Here is a 15,364-nt window from a genome sequence, read left to right on the forward strand (position 1 = left end):
AGGATGGGATTTTTGGCTCTCTTAACTCAAAGTTGTATCCAGCTTGTGAATCCTGCCTTCGAGAAAAAATGGCCAAGTTACCCTTTGTAGGATATGGAGAAAGGGCCACAGAGTTACTTATCCTGGTACACATCGATGTGTGTGGGCCATTTGATGTGCGGGTCAGGGGTGGTTATAGCTACTTTATTACCTTTATCGATGATTTGTCTACGTACGGATATGTGTATCTAATGAAATACAAGTCTAAGGTATTTGAAAAGTTCAAAGAATTCAAGCATGAAGTAGAAAAGTAGACAGAAAAATCCGTTAAGATTTTTCAATCTGATCGAGGAGGTGAATACCTTAGTTAAATATTTTTGAGATATCTTAAGAATGATGGCATAATCTCTCAGTGGACCCCTCTTGAAAACCTCAACTCAATGGGGTATCCGAAAGGAGGAATAGGACCCTATTAGATATGGTCAGATCCATGATGAGCTTCACTGATCTATCCTTTTTTCTTTGGGGATATGTCTTGTTAACTTCCATTCACTTATTGAATAGGGTTTCTTCAAAGTCCATTCCTACCACATTGTATGAGATATAGTTTGGTAAGAAGCTGAGTCTGGATTATTTTCAGACTTAGGGATGTCCGGTTTATGTCAAGAGGCAGATGGCAAAAAAATTAGAGGATAGATCTATTATAGCTCGCTTTATAGGATACCCAAAAGAATCTATGAGATACTACTTCTACTTTTCATAAGACCACAATGTGATTGTGACTCGAAATATCATGTTCTTGAAAAATAGTTTATCCACGATGGCAGCAGTGAGAGGTTAGTGGAACTTGAAGAGAAGATCTCTGAAGAGTCTAGAGCTATAGATCCTCAGGAACCTATAGTCCATGAGCCAGTAGTTGATGTTTCTCTACCACCTCATAGATTTGGCAGGGTCTCCCGACCTCTTGAAAGGTACATGGGTATGCTTATAGAGGAAGTAAAGGAAATATTCCTTATGGGAGATAGGGGTCATAGTGATGATCCCAATACCTTTGACAAGGGGATATCTGACATCGATTTCAAGAAATGGTTAGATGCTATAAAGTCAGAAATTGACTCGATGTACTCGAACCAAGTCTAGACTTTAGTGGATCCACTTGAAGGTATTGTACCTATTGGATGACATTCTCCTTATTGGAAATGATATTTCCATGCTGACCGTGGTCAAAAGATAGTTGTCCAAAGAATTTTCTATGAAAGACCTAGAGGAAGCATCCTATATTCTCAAAATAAAGGTTTATAGGGATAGATCTAAATGGATGCTTGGTCTGTCATAAAAGGTGTACATAAAAAAGGTGCTGAAGAAGTTTAGCATGGAAAACTCTAAGAGAGGTCTCTTATCACTTAGGCATGGTATTTGCGTCTCCAAGATGATGTGTCCGACCACATCTAAGGAGATTCAGCATATGAATAGGATTCTTTATGCTTCAATAATAAGAAGCCTCATGTATGTCATGCTATGTACTCGACCTAATATTGCCCTTGCTGTGAGTGTCATGAGCAAGTATCGGTCAAATCCAGGTAAGGAGTACTGGATAGCTGTGAAGAATATCCCTAAGTACTTGAGAAGGATTAAGAATTTATTCTTAATCTTTGGAGGAGATTCTGAGTTGTGAGTTCAGGGTGTATTCTTGTTTGATATACTAGAAGGGTTCTAAATATACGATCAATGGAGGCTGAATATGCTGTAGATGTGTAGGATGAATTCTGGCTCTAATGTTAGTTGTAGAACTGGATGTCATGCCATGACACAGTACTGCAAAGATAATGGCATCATAGCCCTTGCTAAGGAGTCCAAGGTCTCACCAGAAGTCTAAACACATAGAGCAGCAGTGTATGCGACTACCTTATATCGAGGTGCGAAGAGTAGACTCTGCGGATAATGTGGCAGACCCACTGACTAAGCAGTTGAGCCAACCAAAAATGAAAGTCCACCTTAAAAAGATGGGACTTAGATTTGTGGCCAATTGGCTTTAATCCAAGTGGAAGATTATTAGATTTATATCCTAGAAACCAATATGGCTGACACATTGTAATATACCTAGGACACAAATTTGTACTAATATATTAATATGATCAATAAAAGGGGCAAGTTCTTTTTCATTCAAGTGTAATGTGTCTTTGAATCATCCATGAAATTAGTTTCGATACATATTCTCAAAGTATTGAGAATTAAAAATATATATTTAATTTCTAAAGGCTCCTGGTCATAGAATCATCATGAGGATGATGATAAATCCAGATAGACTGATGCACAAATTACTTCCTTCAGGATACATGGGTCTCTAATCTACTGTGTAGAGACACAGGGCGATAAGTGCGGGTGGTTGTTAGAGAACAACTGGCATGAGAGATCACTTAAAATTCTATTCAATCATCAGTGATTGTCTGGATGCTGTAGTTGTGTGACTGATCCTTCAATTTGAGATGATACTGTTACTCGCAGTGAGACTGCTGGAGTTTTATTGACACATAAACATGGATCTCAATAAGCTCTTATTGTGAATATTGACGACAGTTGATCCACTACAGGAGTGGGATGCGCATCAAGATAGGATCTATCGACCTTGATAGAAAGAAATAGTCCTATAAAATTTGAGAGGCTAAGTCTAAGAGTCTGTGGTCACAACAGTGTGATTGATGGAAAAGGGTTTCCATAAAAGTCACAACTAGACTTGAGCTAATCAATCTATCATATAACTGATGTTGAGATTTGATGATTTATCCATGATCTGCTATCTAAATGGGACTCACAATAGAGGGACTAATTCACATGTTAACTACACCTAGAGTTTCATTTCTGTTCTACTGGGTTGCCACTACATACTACTAGATGTCACTGGTGGATTGTAAGAGCTCATTAGGATTGTTCTGGATTAACAATCCTTATTGAATTAGAGTGAAATTGTTTCGATCCATTGAAAAGAGTTTCAATGATACGATGATAGAGATCATTGTATGTCTCATACCAGATAGAATTGAACCTATGAGGTCATACAACAAAGGGATTAGGCTTGGAATAAGTAATTGAGCTTATAAAGTGTCAATTAGATTTAGAAAAATCCATTGGGTTCATGGTAACCTTGCTTACACATGGTTGGACCCAATTCTTCTTTCTGTTGAAATTACTTATTTGATAAGTAATTTTAATTTAATTACTTTCTAATAACCTATATGAATAAGATTCATGAGACTCCAATTGTTGGGTGTCCAAGGTTATGGATCACATAAATTAAGGGTGCAAGTCACTTATAAATCTCCTTGATAGTTATTATGGGGCCCACTTTGCTTTGATCAATTTGGGTATGTCTATTAATTAGGAGGCCTTTGATTTTCATATGGGGTTCTCTTGGGTGGAAAAGAGAGTGTCTAATTATGGGTGCAAGAGCTCCAATAGTTGGCACCTAATGGGGCTTCTTAATGTAAGTTGGATAACTTAAGTTAATAGAAATCTTAATGCAAGTAGGACTTGTATTATATGATTGAATAAGATTCAATCCTTATACCTATTTAAAGGGACCTGTCTTAAGATCCCTAGAGCATCAAAACCTGTAGTCTCTCACACCCAAAGGCTCTCCCCGTGCCCTCTTTTCCTCTCCCTTTCTCTTCTCTTGGGTGTTCTATACACTCCTTCCTTGGGATGCATGTCCCAAAGAGTTTCATATCTAAAGGAGTTTGGGTGCCTCTTCCTTACTAGTTTCTAGCATCTGGTAGCAGCATATAGCAAAGAAAAACTCTAGAGAAGAAGAGAAGAAGAAGATCAAGAAGAAAGATCAAGTGTTGATTGCGATCCAGGCTTCATTCAGATTCAGCAGGGTGAATTTTGAAAAATCAAAATTCATATTATAGAGAGCTGTTTCAGACTGATTTCAAGTAGATACTCATAGAGGTCAAATACTTTTGTAGCTAACAGAGAGCCTTATCTCTTCCAGATCTAGTTTTGAAGAAAGAGATTGCAAAACAGGTATGTGATTTGATCACAATCTGAATTTCAGCTTATATCTATTTTAGCATATGAAATAGATCTATATGATTTTATATTTTTATACATTTAAAATTTAGTTTAAAAGTATTTTAATCTTATTCTCTGCTGCAGTGTTTAGAAAATAAAAGTTTTGAAATACACATGTATGCACCAAACTCTGAATTCCAACACGAAGACCTTCTTCTTCGCAGATCTAGATCCTTTCTTCAAATCTCTAAAATCTTTTTAGAGATTGAAGATGGACTTCTGAAGGAGATGAAGATGTAGAAGAATGATGGAGAGAAAAATAATTTTTTTCTTATTTTTTCTCTCTTCCCAAACTCTTAGGATCAAAACCCTAGAAACATATTTTTACGCACACCCCAAGAGAAGAGGACTCTCCTCTTCTTTCACACCATAAAACTACACCCAAGATCCCTCTCAATGTGAAGGCCTCTCTCTCAAGTCTCTTATATGCATAAGAATGAAATAAAACTCCTTTTATTTTAATATGTAAGGAGGTAGGGTGAAGAGTCCTAGAGATTATGGACTCTTGATGTGTTATCACCCCTACTCAAAAATTTAAACCAAAACATGCCAAAAAAATATGGGACACCCCTTCCCATATTTTTTCACGATAAATCAATTCTCCAACTAATTTTTTATGAAAAATCTTCTCAAAATATTACACATATAAGGAAAAAAAAATAAGTTGGCACAAAGGTCTTAGAGATAATGTCAAACATCATCTATATGGTATCCTATTTTAAATTAGATTTGAACATACCATTTAAAATCTGATTCTATCCAAATTTGGATGTGTTGGTGCAGAATTCTGCCGAAATCGGAGAAGCTAGAGTCGAGATGATCGCGGCCGCTGTCGAGACCAGCAAGGGAAGTCTAAATCGGAGTTGGGGGTGCTCCGGCAAGATCCTCCGACGCTCAAGTCAGTACTCTACTTCAACAGAAATGGAGTGCTCGAAGAAAAATTTTAGTAGAGTTTTGAGATAGAGATCAGAGCTTAGAGAAGAATGTATCTGGGGGTCCTTTTTTATAGATGAAGAGCGTAACGGATTGACAGTAACATCTGTAACCACCTGGTAGTGGGCTGTTCAGAGCCGCACGGAGATTGTTACAGAGAGTAGTGGCGTCAGGGGTCGTTCAGGGCCATGTGGAGTTTGTTACGGAGAGTGGAGTGGTGTCCGTTGTCATGACTTGCCAGAGAGTAGTGGAGCCCGGAGAGTGGAGCGGCATCCGTTATCGCGACTTGTCAGAGAGTGGAGCAGGATAGTGGCCATTGTCGTGACTTGCCAGAGAGTTCGATCTGTCAGTTGGAGCTCAGCTGGGACATCTGATGGAGCGAAATGGCTCTCTATTATTGGTCTGGGAGAAGCTCGGATGTCTCTGAAACTGCTGATGAGTCTACTATTGTCGGATATCTCAGGCGCTGATACTACAGGTGGGAGTCATCTGCTTAGAAGCTCGGATGGAGACTTTCTATTGGCGAAGTCCGGTAGGAGTCTGATTGCTAGAGAAGCCCGTCTGGGATTTGCCTGATGTGGAAGCTCGTCTGAAGATGATCCGTTGGAGAAGTCTGATTTCATGAAGGATCTGGTGGAGGGTCGGCCAGCGATGGACTTTGGATGGCGTTGGGGAGGTTCGGCAGACATCAGAGGTGATCAGTCATTGTAGGGATCCAGCTATCAGAGTCCGTCTGTCATAGAAGCTCATCCGATATCCATCCGCTATGAAAGTTCGGTCGAAGTCTGGTTCTTGTAGAAGGCTGAAAGGAGACCGCTTATTGTAGAAGCTAGGTCGAAGATCGGTTGTCATGGGAGCTCGGAGTAGCAACCTGGCTGGTGGATCCTGTCCCATTATAGAAGCTCGTCTAGGATCCAGCTACGAAGAAGCTCGGCTGAAGTCTACCTGTAATAGAAGTTCAGAGAAAATATGTTTACAGTAGAGGCCCGAATAAATTTGTTTACAGTAAAGATCTGGGGTAGACCGCCCACTGTAGGAGTTCGGAGTAGACCGCTCGTAGTAGAAGTTCGGAGTAGACCGCTCGTAGTAGAAGTTCGGAGTAGACCACTCGTAGTCGAAGTTCGGAGTAGACTGCTCGTAGTAGAAGTTCGGAGTAGACCGCTCGTAGTAGGAGTTCGAAGAAGACCACTCGTAGTAGAAGTTGGCTCTCGTAGAAGATCGACTGAATCCTGAAGGCGGTCGACCGTCATAGAAACTTGGATGGAATCTGATTACTGTAAAAATCTCGTTGTTGAAGAAGCTCGGATATTGACGAAGTCCGGAAGGAGTTCGAAGAATAGTTGATCACTATAAAAGGTCGGCTGATAGTGAGGCCTAGAGAGCCTTTGGAGTGGCCCGGTAGATGGATGGAGAAGCTCATTGTCGGAGAAGTCCCGAAGGAGTTCGGACGGTCTAGGGGGTTCAGAGAGACACCACACAAGGTCGAAAGCCGGAAAAGCCCTTGAAGGGTCGATCTTTTACAAACTTCAACCGAGCGGAGATTTTATACCCAACACCAGTCACCCTACTTCCGAGTTCGAATTTCGAATGAAGGAAGTACAGAAAAATTCTCACGACCGAAGTTGTCCCTCTCGATTTTTGCACTTCGTGGTTGTCAGATATTTTGATGTTTGACATGCTGGTACTGGAGCCCCTTCGAAAAAGATTTTTCTTTTTGGAATTCCCGCTGGAGCGCTGCCCCTTCCTCTAGCGCCAATTCTGTTGGTGCAGAATTCTGCCGAAGCTAGAGAAGCTAGAGTCAGGATGACCGCGGCCGCCATCGGGACCTGCAAAGAAAGTCTAAACCAGAGTTGGGGCTGCTCCGGCAAGACCCTCCGATGCTCAAGTCAGTACTCTACTTCAACAGAAATGAAGTGCTCGAGGAAAATTTTAGCAGAGTTTTGAGATAAAGATCAGAGTTTAGAGAAGAACGTATCTGGGGGTCCCTTTTTATAGACGGAGAGGTAACGGATTAACAGCGACATCTGTAATCGCCTGGTAGTGGGCTGTTTAGAGCCGCGCAGAGATTGTTACAGAGAGTAGTGGTGTCAGGGGTTGTTCAGGGCCACGTGGAGTTTGTTACAGAGAGTGGAATGGTGTCCATTGTCGCGACTTGTCAGAGAGTAGTGGAGCTCAGAGAGTGGAGCGACGTCCGTTGTCGCGACATGTCAGAGAGTGGAGCAGGGTAGTGCCCATTATCGTGACTTGCCAGAGAGTTCAGATCTGTCAGCTGGAGCTCGGTTGGGACATCTGATGGAGTGGAATGGCTCTCTATTGTTGGTCTGGGAGAAGCTCAGATGTCTCCGAAACTGCTGATGAGTCTACTGTTGTCGGATACCTCAGGCGCTGATACTACAGGTGGGAGTCATCCGCTATAGAAGCTCGGATGGAGACTTTCCGTTGGTGAAGCCGTAGGAGTCCGATTGCTAGAGAAGCCCATCTGGGATTCACCTAATGTGGAAGCTCATCTGAAGATGATCCATTGGAGAAGTCCGATTTCATGAAGGATCTGGTGGAGGATCGGTCGGCGATGGACTTCGGATGGCATTGGGGAGGTTCGACAGACATCGGAGGTGATCGATCGTTGTAGGGATCCAGCTGCTAGAGTCCGTCCGTCGTAGAAGCTCGTCCGATATCCATCCGCTATGGAAGTTCGGTCGAAGTCTGGTTCTTGTAGAAGGCTGAAAGGAGATCGCTTATTGTAGAAGCTCGGTCAAGATCGTTGTCGTGGGAGCTCGGAGTAGCAACCTGGCCAGTGGGTCTTGTCCCATTGTAGAAGCTCATCTGGGATTCGGCTACGAAGAAGCTCGACTGAAGTCTATCTGTAATAGAAGTTCGGAAGAAATATATTTATAGTAGAGGCCCGAACGAAATTTGCTTACAGTAGAGATCCGGGATAGACCGTCCGCTGTAGGAGTTTGGAGTAGACCGCTCGTAGTAGAAGTTCGGAGTAGACCACTCGTAGTAGAAGTTCGGAGTAGACCGCTCGTAGTAGAAGTTCGGAGTAGACCGCTCATAGTAGGAGTTCGGAGAAGACCGCTCGTAGTAGAAGTTCGGCTCTCGCAGGAGCTCGGCTGGAATCCTGAAGGCGGTCGACCTCATAAAAACTTGGATGGAATCTGATTACTATAGAAATCTCATTGTCGAAGAAACTCGGATATTGACGAAGTCTGGAAGGAGTTCAAAAAATAGTTGATCATTGTAGAAGGTCGGCTGATAGTGAGGCCTAGAGAGCCTTTGGAGGGCCCGATAGATGGATGGAGAAGCTCATTGTTGGAAAGTCCGAAAGAAGTTCAGACGGTCTAGGGGGTTCAGAGAGATGCCACATAAGGTTGGAAGCCGGAAAAGCTCTGGAAGGGTCGGTCTTTTACAAACTTCGGCCGGGGATGAATTTTATACCCAACACCAGTCCCCCTACTTCCGAGTTCGGATTTCGAATGAAGGGAGTACAGAAAAATTCTCACGATCGAAGTTGCCCCTCTTGATTTCCTCACTTGGTGGTTGCCAGATATTTTGACATTTGGCATGCTGGTACTGGAGCCCCTTCGAAAAAGATTTTTCTTTTTGGAATTTCCACTAGAGCACTACCCCAGGTACGGAGCAATAATGGTTTTACCAACTATCGGCCACCTCCAGCCACCTGCCACAGTGAGTGGACCATGCGACGGTTATAGACTGGCAGAGGAGTCCTGCAGTCATTATTGCACCAGACCCCGTCGCCTATTTAAACCCACCTCCCCTCTTCGGGGATCTCACTTTGCACGGGAGTTCCTTCGATTCCTTCTTCGTTGTTGATATGGATGCGGATGCAGTTTGGATGTCAGCCAAGAGTCTCAAAGCCCACAAGAGGGAAGGCACTGCAGCCTCCGGGTTGGCAAAGAAGGTGAGGGTAGAAGAGACAGATCTGGCCATATTTCGCCTTGATTGCCCAGAGCCCACATTTGTGACACATCCTTAGGCGCGAGTACTTCCCAGTCCTGCGGAGGGGGAAGCCAAAGGGGGACTGGAAGGAGAAGTCAGCAAGGAGGGGAAACCCGATCTGAGAAGAAGGTCATGCCCGCCGTCATTGTGAGGCAGTGGAAGCCATGGCACAAAAAGAACAGCATCTACATGTACTTTGAAGATAATGCTGGAGTAATTGTCAATCCATAGAGAGATTGGAAGAAGAAGTCGAGTACTTAAAGCAATCCTCAATGATGGCTGAAATCGAGAGTTCGAAGTCCGGCGCATCGAGCTCCCTTGGAGCTCTTTTGCCTTGTATTCTTTTTTTTGTCATTTTTCTTCTTGGACCTTCAAAGGCTCTATAATGTACACTTCACTAATGAAATGAAAAGAAAATTTTTCATTATCTTGTCCACTCTCGTATTAAATTGTTGTTTACCGAACTTCTTTTGTCTTCCGTCTTGTTTGGCGTTGGCGTTGTTTGTGATTCCTCGTCTGTTCTTGCTTTGAGTCGTGGTTTACCGAACTTCTTTTATCTTCCATCTTGTTCGATGCCGACGTTGTTTGGAGGTTCCTGGTTGCCGCCGTGTTGATTTATCCCATTTTGTTCGTGACCGTAGATCTCTTCAAGGCCATTTGAGTTTAATGCTTCCTCCCGATGCTCGAGCTTGGAAACCCGAACTTCTCATTACTTTGAGAAAGTCGTTTTGTCTCGGCCTGTGCCGAGTTTCCTTTTAGTGGCTAACATTTTTTTTTTTTTTGATAGGAGTATCCTTCCTTGTTGAGACGAGGTCCCTCGGGTCTTCGATGTAGTTTATTTTTCACTTATCGCTGGTGTAGTTCATCGCTTTCTCTTTTCATCTCTCTTTTTCTTTCGTGTTCGAGTGAGGGTCTTCCCTCTACTCTTGATGGGGTCATGAGAGTGTAGAGGAGCTATTAAGGAGGCTTTCCTCCTTGTCCGATCTTGATCGATCAGATCTTTGTTCGTGTCAGGATGAGGTTCTCCTCTGGTTTCTGACACAATCAATTTCAGCTCATGTTAGGATGAGGTTCTCCTCCTGTTCCTAACAAGGCTGTGGGGGCACATAAGGGCCGTTGCAAGGGCCTCTCCTCCCATCCGATCTTAAATAATCGGGCCTTCTACTTTGCTCATGTTAGGACGTGGTTCTCCTCCTGTTCCTAACAAGGCTATAGGGGCACATAAGGGCCGTTGCAAGGGCCTCTCCCCCCATCCGGTCTTAAATAATCGGACCTTCAACTTTGCTCATGTTAGGATGAGGTTCTCCTCCTGTTCCTAACATGGCTGTGGGGGCACATAAGGGCCGTTGTAAGGGCCTCTCCCCCCATCTGATCTTAAATAACCGGGCCTTCGACTATGTTTATGTTAGGATGAGGTTCTCCTCCTGTTCCTAACATGGTTGTGGGGGCACATAAGGACCGTTGTAAGGGCCTCTCCCCCATCCGATCTTAAATAACCAGGCCTTCGACTTTGCTCATGTTAGGATGAGGTTCTCCTCCTGTTCCTAACATGGCTGTGGGGGCACATAAGGGCTGTTGTAAGGGCCTCTCCCTCCATCCGGTCTTAAATAATCGGGCCTTCGACTTTGCTCATGTTAGGATGAGGTTCTCCTCCTGTTCCTAACATGCTTGGTTCGGATTGTGGGAAGGAGCTATTCCCTGTCGTTAGGAGCTCATGCCCAAAGAAAAGATATGCAAATATAAAGGAAACTTTTATTTGAGGCAAAGTTATTGGTAGTACATTCGCAGATTTTCTGAATTCCATGGTCGCGGAAGGTCTGCTTCTTCGAGCTCTTTCAAATAGTATATTTCGGGCCGAACCACCTCCTTGACTTCATATGGGCCTTCCCAATTAGGGGTGAGCTTTTCTTGATTCTGAGGTTGTGAGATAGCAGCTCGTCGAAGCACTAAGTCCTCCGCTCTGAAGGCCTTGCTCTTGACTCGAGAGTTGTAATAGCGGGTCACTTTCTGCCTAGGCAGCCATCCGAACTTGAGCTGTCTTCCGCTTCTCTTCTAACAGGTCGAGGTTAGCTTTGAGATCCTGCGAGTTGCACTGTCCGTCGAAAGCAACAACTCACGCCGACGGGAGTTTGAGTTCGATCGGGATCACGACCTCTATTTCGAAGGCTAAGGCAAAGGGGGTCTCCCCTATGGATAGCCTTTGGGTAGTTCGATATGCCCATAGCACATGATAAAGCTCATCTGCCCAAGTTCCCTTTGCTCTTTCAAGTCTCGTCTTGATCCCTTGCAGCAGAGTCCTGTTAGTAACCTCGGCTTCACCATTTGCCTACGGATGGGCTACCGAAGTGAAATTATGGGAGATATTTAGGTCCTCACAAAATTCAGCAAACCTTGCTCCAGCAAATTGCCATCCATTATCAGTAATGATGGTTCTGGTAGGCCGAACCTATAGACGATTGACTTCCAAACGAAGTCCTGCACCTTAGCTTCTGTAATTTTTGCCAGGGGTTCAGCTTCTACCCACTTGGTAAAGTAGTCAATTGCCACCAGGAGAAACTTCCGCTGTCCGAATGTCATGGAAAAAGGTCCGAGGATATCCATTCCCCATTGCACAAACGGCCACGGGGCATTCAAGGGTGTGAGTTCGGAGGTGGGCTGCCTCTAGATATTGGCATATCTCTGACACCAATCACATCTTTTAATATATTTGATGGAGTTGTGGTACATGGTAGGCTAGTAATAGCCTTGTCGGAGCAACTTGTGGGATAAAGATCTGACCCCCAGGTGACTTCCACAGACCCCCTCGTGTACTCCCGCAAGGCGAAGTCGGCCTCAGAAGGTCGAAGACATCTCAAAAGGGGCAGAGAGTACGATCTCTTGTACAGCTTGCCTTCATAAAGAATATATCGGGAGGCCTGGCTCCTAAGCTTCCGAGCTTCTTTTGCATCAGGAGGAAGAACCCCATCCTTAAGATATGTTACCAGTGGATCAATCCAACTGGATTCACGGCTGATCTCCACCACAAGCTGTGGTTCTTCCGTACTTGGGCACTTTAGAACTTCGAAGAAGACTCCCTTAGGCAGCTCAGTCGGAGCTAGTGTAGCCAACTTGGAGAGAAAGTCAGTCCTGATATTTTTTGCTCTTGAGATCTGTCTGATGTCAAAGCTGCCGAAAGTAGGGACGATCTCCTTTATCTTTTTGAGGTACTTGACCATACTGTCCTTCTGAGCTTCATAATTTCCACTGACCTGTCCCACCACTAATTGAGAGTCACTGTAGGCTCGAAGCCGTTCTACTTTTAACTCTTTGGCGATCCTCAGTCTTGCAATCAGAGCTTCATACTATGCTCCATTATTCGTCGCAGAGAATTCAAAGCGCAATGCATACTCCATGATAATTCCGTCCAGATTGACCAAGATCAGACCAGCGCCTGTGCCTGACACGTTGGAGGAACCATCCACATAGAGGGCCCAAAAGTCATCTGGGAGATCTGTTCTTTCTTCAGGGGAGTTTGGTAGGAGCTCTGGGTCAACAGCTTCATCTTGTCCAAGTTCGGCCTCTTCCGGGATTGTGCATTCCACTATAAAGTCTGCTAGTATCTGGACTTTGATCGCCGATCGAGGTTGATAGTTGATGTCGAATTTCGTGAGCTCCACCGCCCATTTTGCTATCCTTCCAGAAGCATCCGCTCGGTGTAGGATCGCCTTGATCGGCTGGTCAGTGAGCAGTGTTATGGTGTGCCCTTGAAAGTAAGGTCAGAGCCTTCGAGCTGCAATCAACAAGGCGTAAGTTAGTTTCTCTAACTTAATATACCTAATTTCGATGTCTCTCAATACTCGGCTTATGTAGTAGATCGGCTGTTGAATTTTTGCTTCTTCTTTAACCAGGACAGCCACCAGAGAGACTGCCAGGTACAGGAACAACTCCTCTCTGGGTTCGGGCTTTGCCAATAGTGGAGGCGAGCCAAGGTAGTCCTTCAGTTCTTCAAAAGCTTGCTGACATCCAGTGGTCCAGCAGAAATTCTTTGGCTGCTTGAGAGTCTAAAAGAAAGGTAGGCATCGCTCGACCGATCTTGAGACGAAGCGATTCAGAGCCACTACTCTCCCAGTAAGGTGCTGAACTTTCTTTATTGACTTCGGGGCAGTCATTTTCTAGATGGCACGAATCTTTTCTGGATTTGCTTCGATCCCACGCCCCGATACCATAAAGCCCAAAAATTTTTTTGAGGTTACTCCAAAAGCACACTTGGCCGGGTTCAGCTTCATCTTTATTTTCGGAGGGTGCTGAAGGTCTCCTCAAGGTCGGCGACGTGGTTCATCGAGGATTTGCTTTTTACAAGCATATCATCCACGTAGACCTCTATGTTGCGGCCAATCTACTCCTTGAAGATCTTGTTTACCAGTCGTTGATAGGTTGCCCCTGCATTTTTTAGGCCAAAAGGCATGACCCTGTAACAATAAAGGCCACGGTTAGTAATAAAAGCAATTTTTTCTTCATCCTCTGGTGCTATCCTGATTTGATTGTAGCCGGAGAACGCATCCATGAAAGTAAGAAGCTCGTGGCCCGAGGTTGCATCCACCAATTGATCGATTCTGGGTAGGGGATAGCTGTCCTTCGGGCAGGCTTTATTCAGCCTTTTGAAGTCTATACACATCCTCCATTTATCATTCGCCTTCTTAACCAGGACCACATTGGAGACCCAGCTCGGATAGTTGACCTCTCTGATGAATCCGACCTCCAGGAGTTTATCAACTTCCTTAGCTATCACCATTTTTCTTTCTGGTGTATGACTTCAAATTTTTTTCTTCGTCGGTCAGTGCTTGGGATCAACAGCCAAACGGTGCTCCATAACTTCAGCGTCGATCCCTGGCATGTCCATCGGAGCCCAAGCGAAAACGTCCGCATTCTTTTGTAGAAAATTGATAAGTTGCGTCCGCACCTCTTTCCCCAAGTTGGAGTCGATCTTCACCATGTGTCCTTCATTCCCATCATTCAAGGAAATTGAGACAAGATCTTCTATTGGCCCACCCCGCTCTTCAGTCAGGTCGTCGCGTGTGTCCAGTCCGTCAACCGAACAGGGGTCAGGCCATCCACTTCTTTGTAGGGCGATGTTATAGCAATGTCTTGTCAGGACTTGATCTCCTCTGACTTCTCCGACCCCCCGGCTAGTAGAAATTTCAATTTCAAATGGTAGGTCGATACTACAGCTTGGAGGGCATTAAGGCCAGATCGGTCGAGTATTGCATTGTAGGCAGACGGTGCCCTCACTACCAGAAAATCCACTAGCACTCTAGATTATTTTGGATACCGATCTGCAACTACAGTCAAGTTATTACCCCCTCCACCGGTACAGCATCGCCAGTGAATCCTACCAACAAAAAGTTAATCGGCTCTAACCGACCATCCGAAATGGATATTTTTGAGAATGCCTCATAAAATAAAATGTCGGTCGAGCTTCTGCTGTTGACAAGAATGCGGCGTACATCATAATCAGTAATATTCAAAGAAACTACAACCGCATCATTATGCGGGAATTGAATCTCCCAGGCATCTTCTTCTGTAAAAGTAATGGACTCTTCAGTCCTTTGCGCTTGAGCGGTCCAGTCGATCTACTGGCCGCCCCCCTCAGGGGCTCCCCAGAAAGGGTGTTGATGATCTTAGTCGAAGGCTGATCTTCAGGCGGTTTTTCCCTCCTTCGTGGCTCCGATTGCGGTGGGGCCTTTGGCCGATCTCCCCCACTTTCAGGTTGGCGTTGAATGAATCCGTCGACTGCCGTTGTCGGAGGAGGAGGAGCCTGGGAAGCTGGAGACGAGGTCGGAGCCTGAGATCTGGCTGCAGAGGCCATGGATCGCCAGTAGATGCCTTTCGGGGAGGCATCAGGTGGAGAACTGGAGGGAGAAGGAGAAGTGGGTGCCGGAGAAGATGACTGGAGTTAGTCCCATTGAGCACTCCTTTAAGAACAAGGGTACTGCGAAGACATAGCCCCTTCCTCTAGCGCCAATTTTGTTGGTACAGAATTCTGTCGAAGTCAGAGAAGCTGGAGTCAGGATGACCACGGCCACCATCGGGACCTGCAAGGGAAGTCTAAAGCGAAGTTGGGGGTGCTCCGGCAAGACTCTCTAACGCTCAAGTCAGTACTCTGCTTCAACAGAAATGAAGTGCTCGAGAAAAAATTTTAACAGAGTTTTGAGATAGAGATCAGAGCTTAGAGAAGAACGTATCTGGGGGTCTCTTTTTATAAACGGAGAGCGTAACGGATTGACAGCGATATCTGTAACCGCCTGGTAGTGGGCTGTTCAGAGCCGTGCGGAGATTGTTACAGAGAGTAATGGCGTCAGGGGTCGTTCAGGGCCATGTGGAGTTTGTTACGGAGAGTGGAGTGGTGTTCGTTGTCGCAACTTGCCAAAGAGTAGTGGAGCTC

Source organism: Elaeis guineensis, chromosome 11 (genome assembly GCF_000442705.2).
Source record: "Elaeis guineensis isolate ETL-2024a chromosome 11, EG11, whole genome shotgun sequence".
In the NCBI taxonomy this organism is placed as follows: domain Eukaryota; kingdom Viridiplantae; phylum Streptophyta; class Magnoliopsida; order Arecales; family Arecaceae; genus Elaeis; species Elaeis guineensis.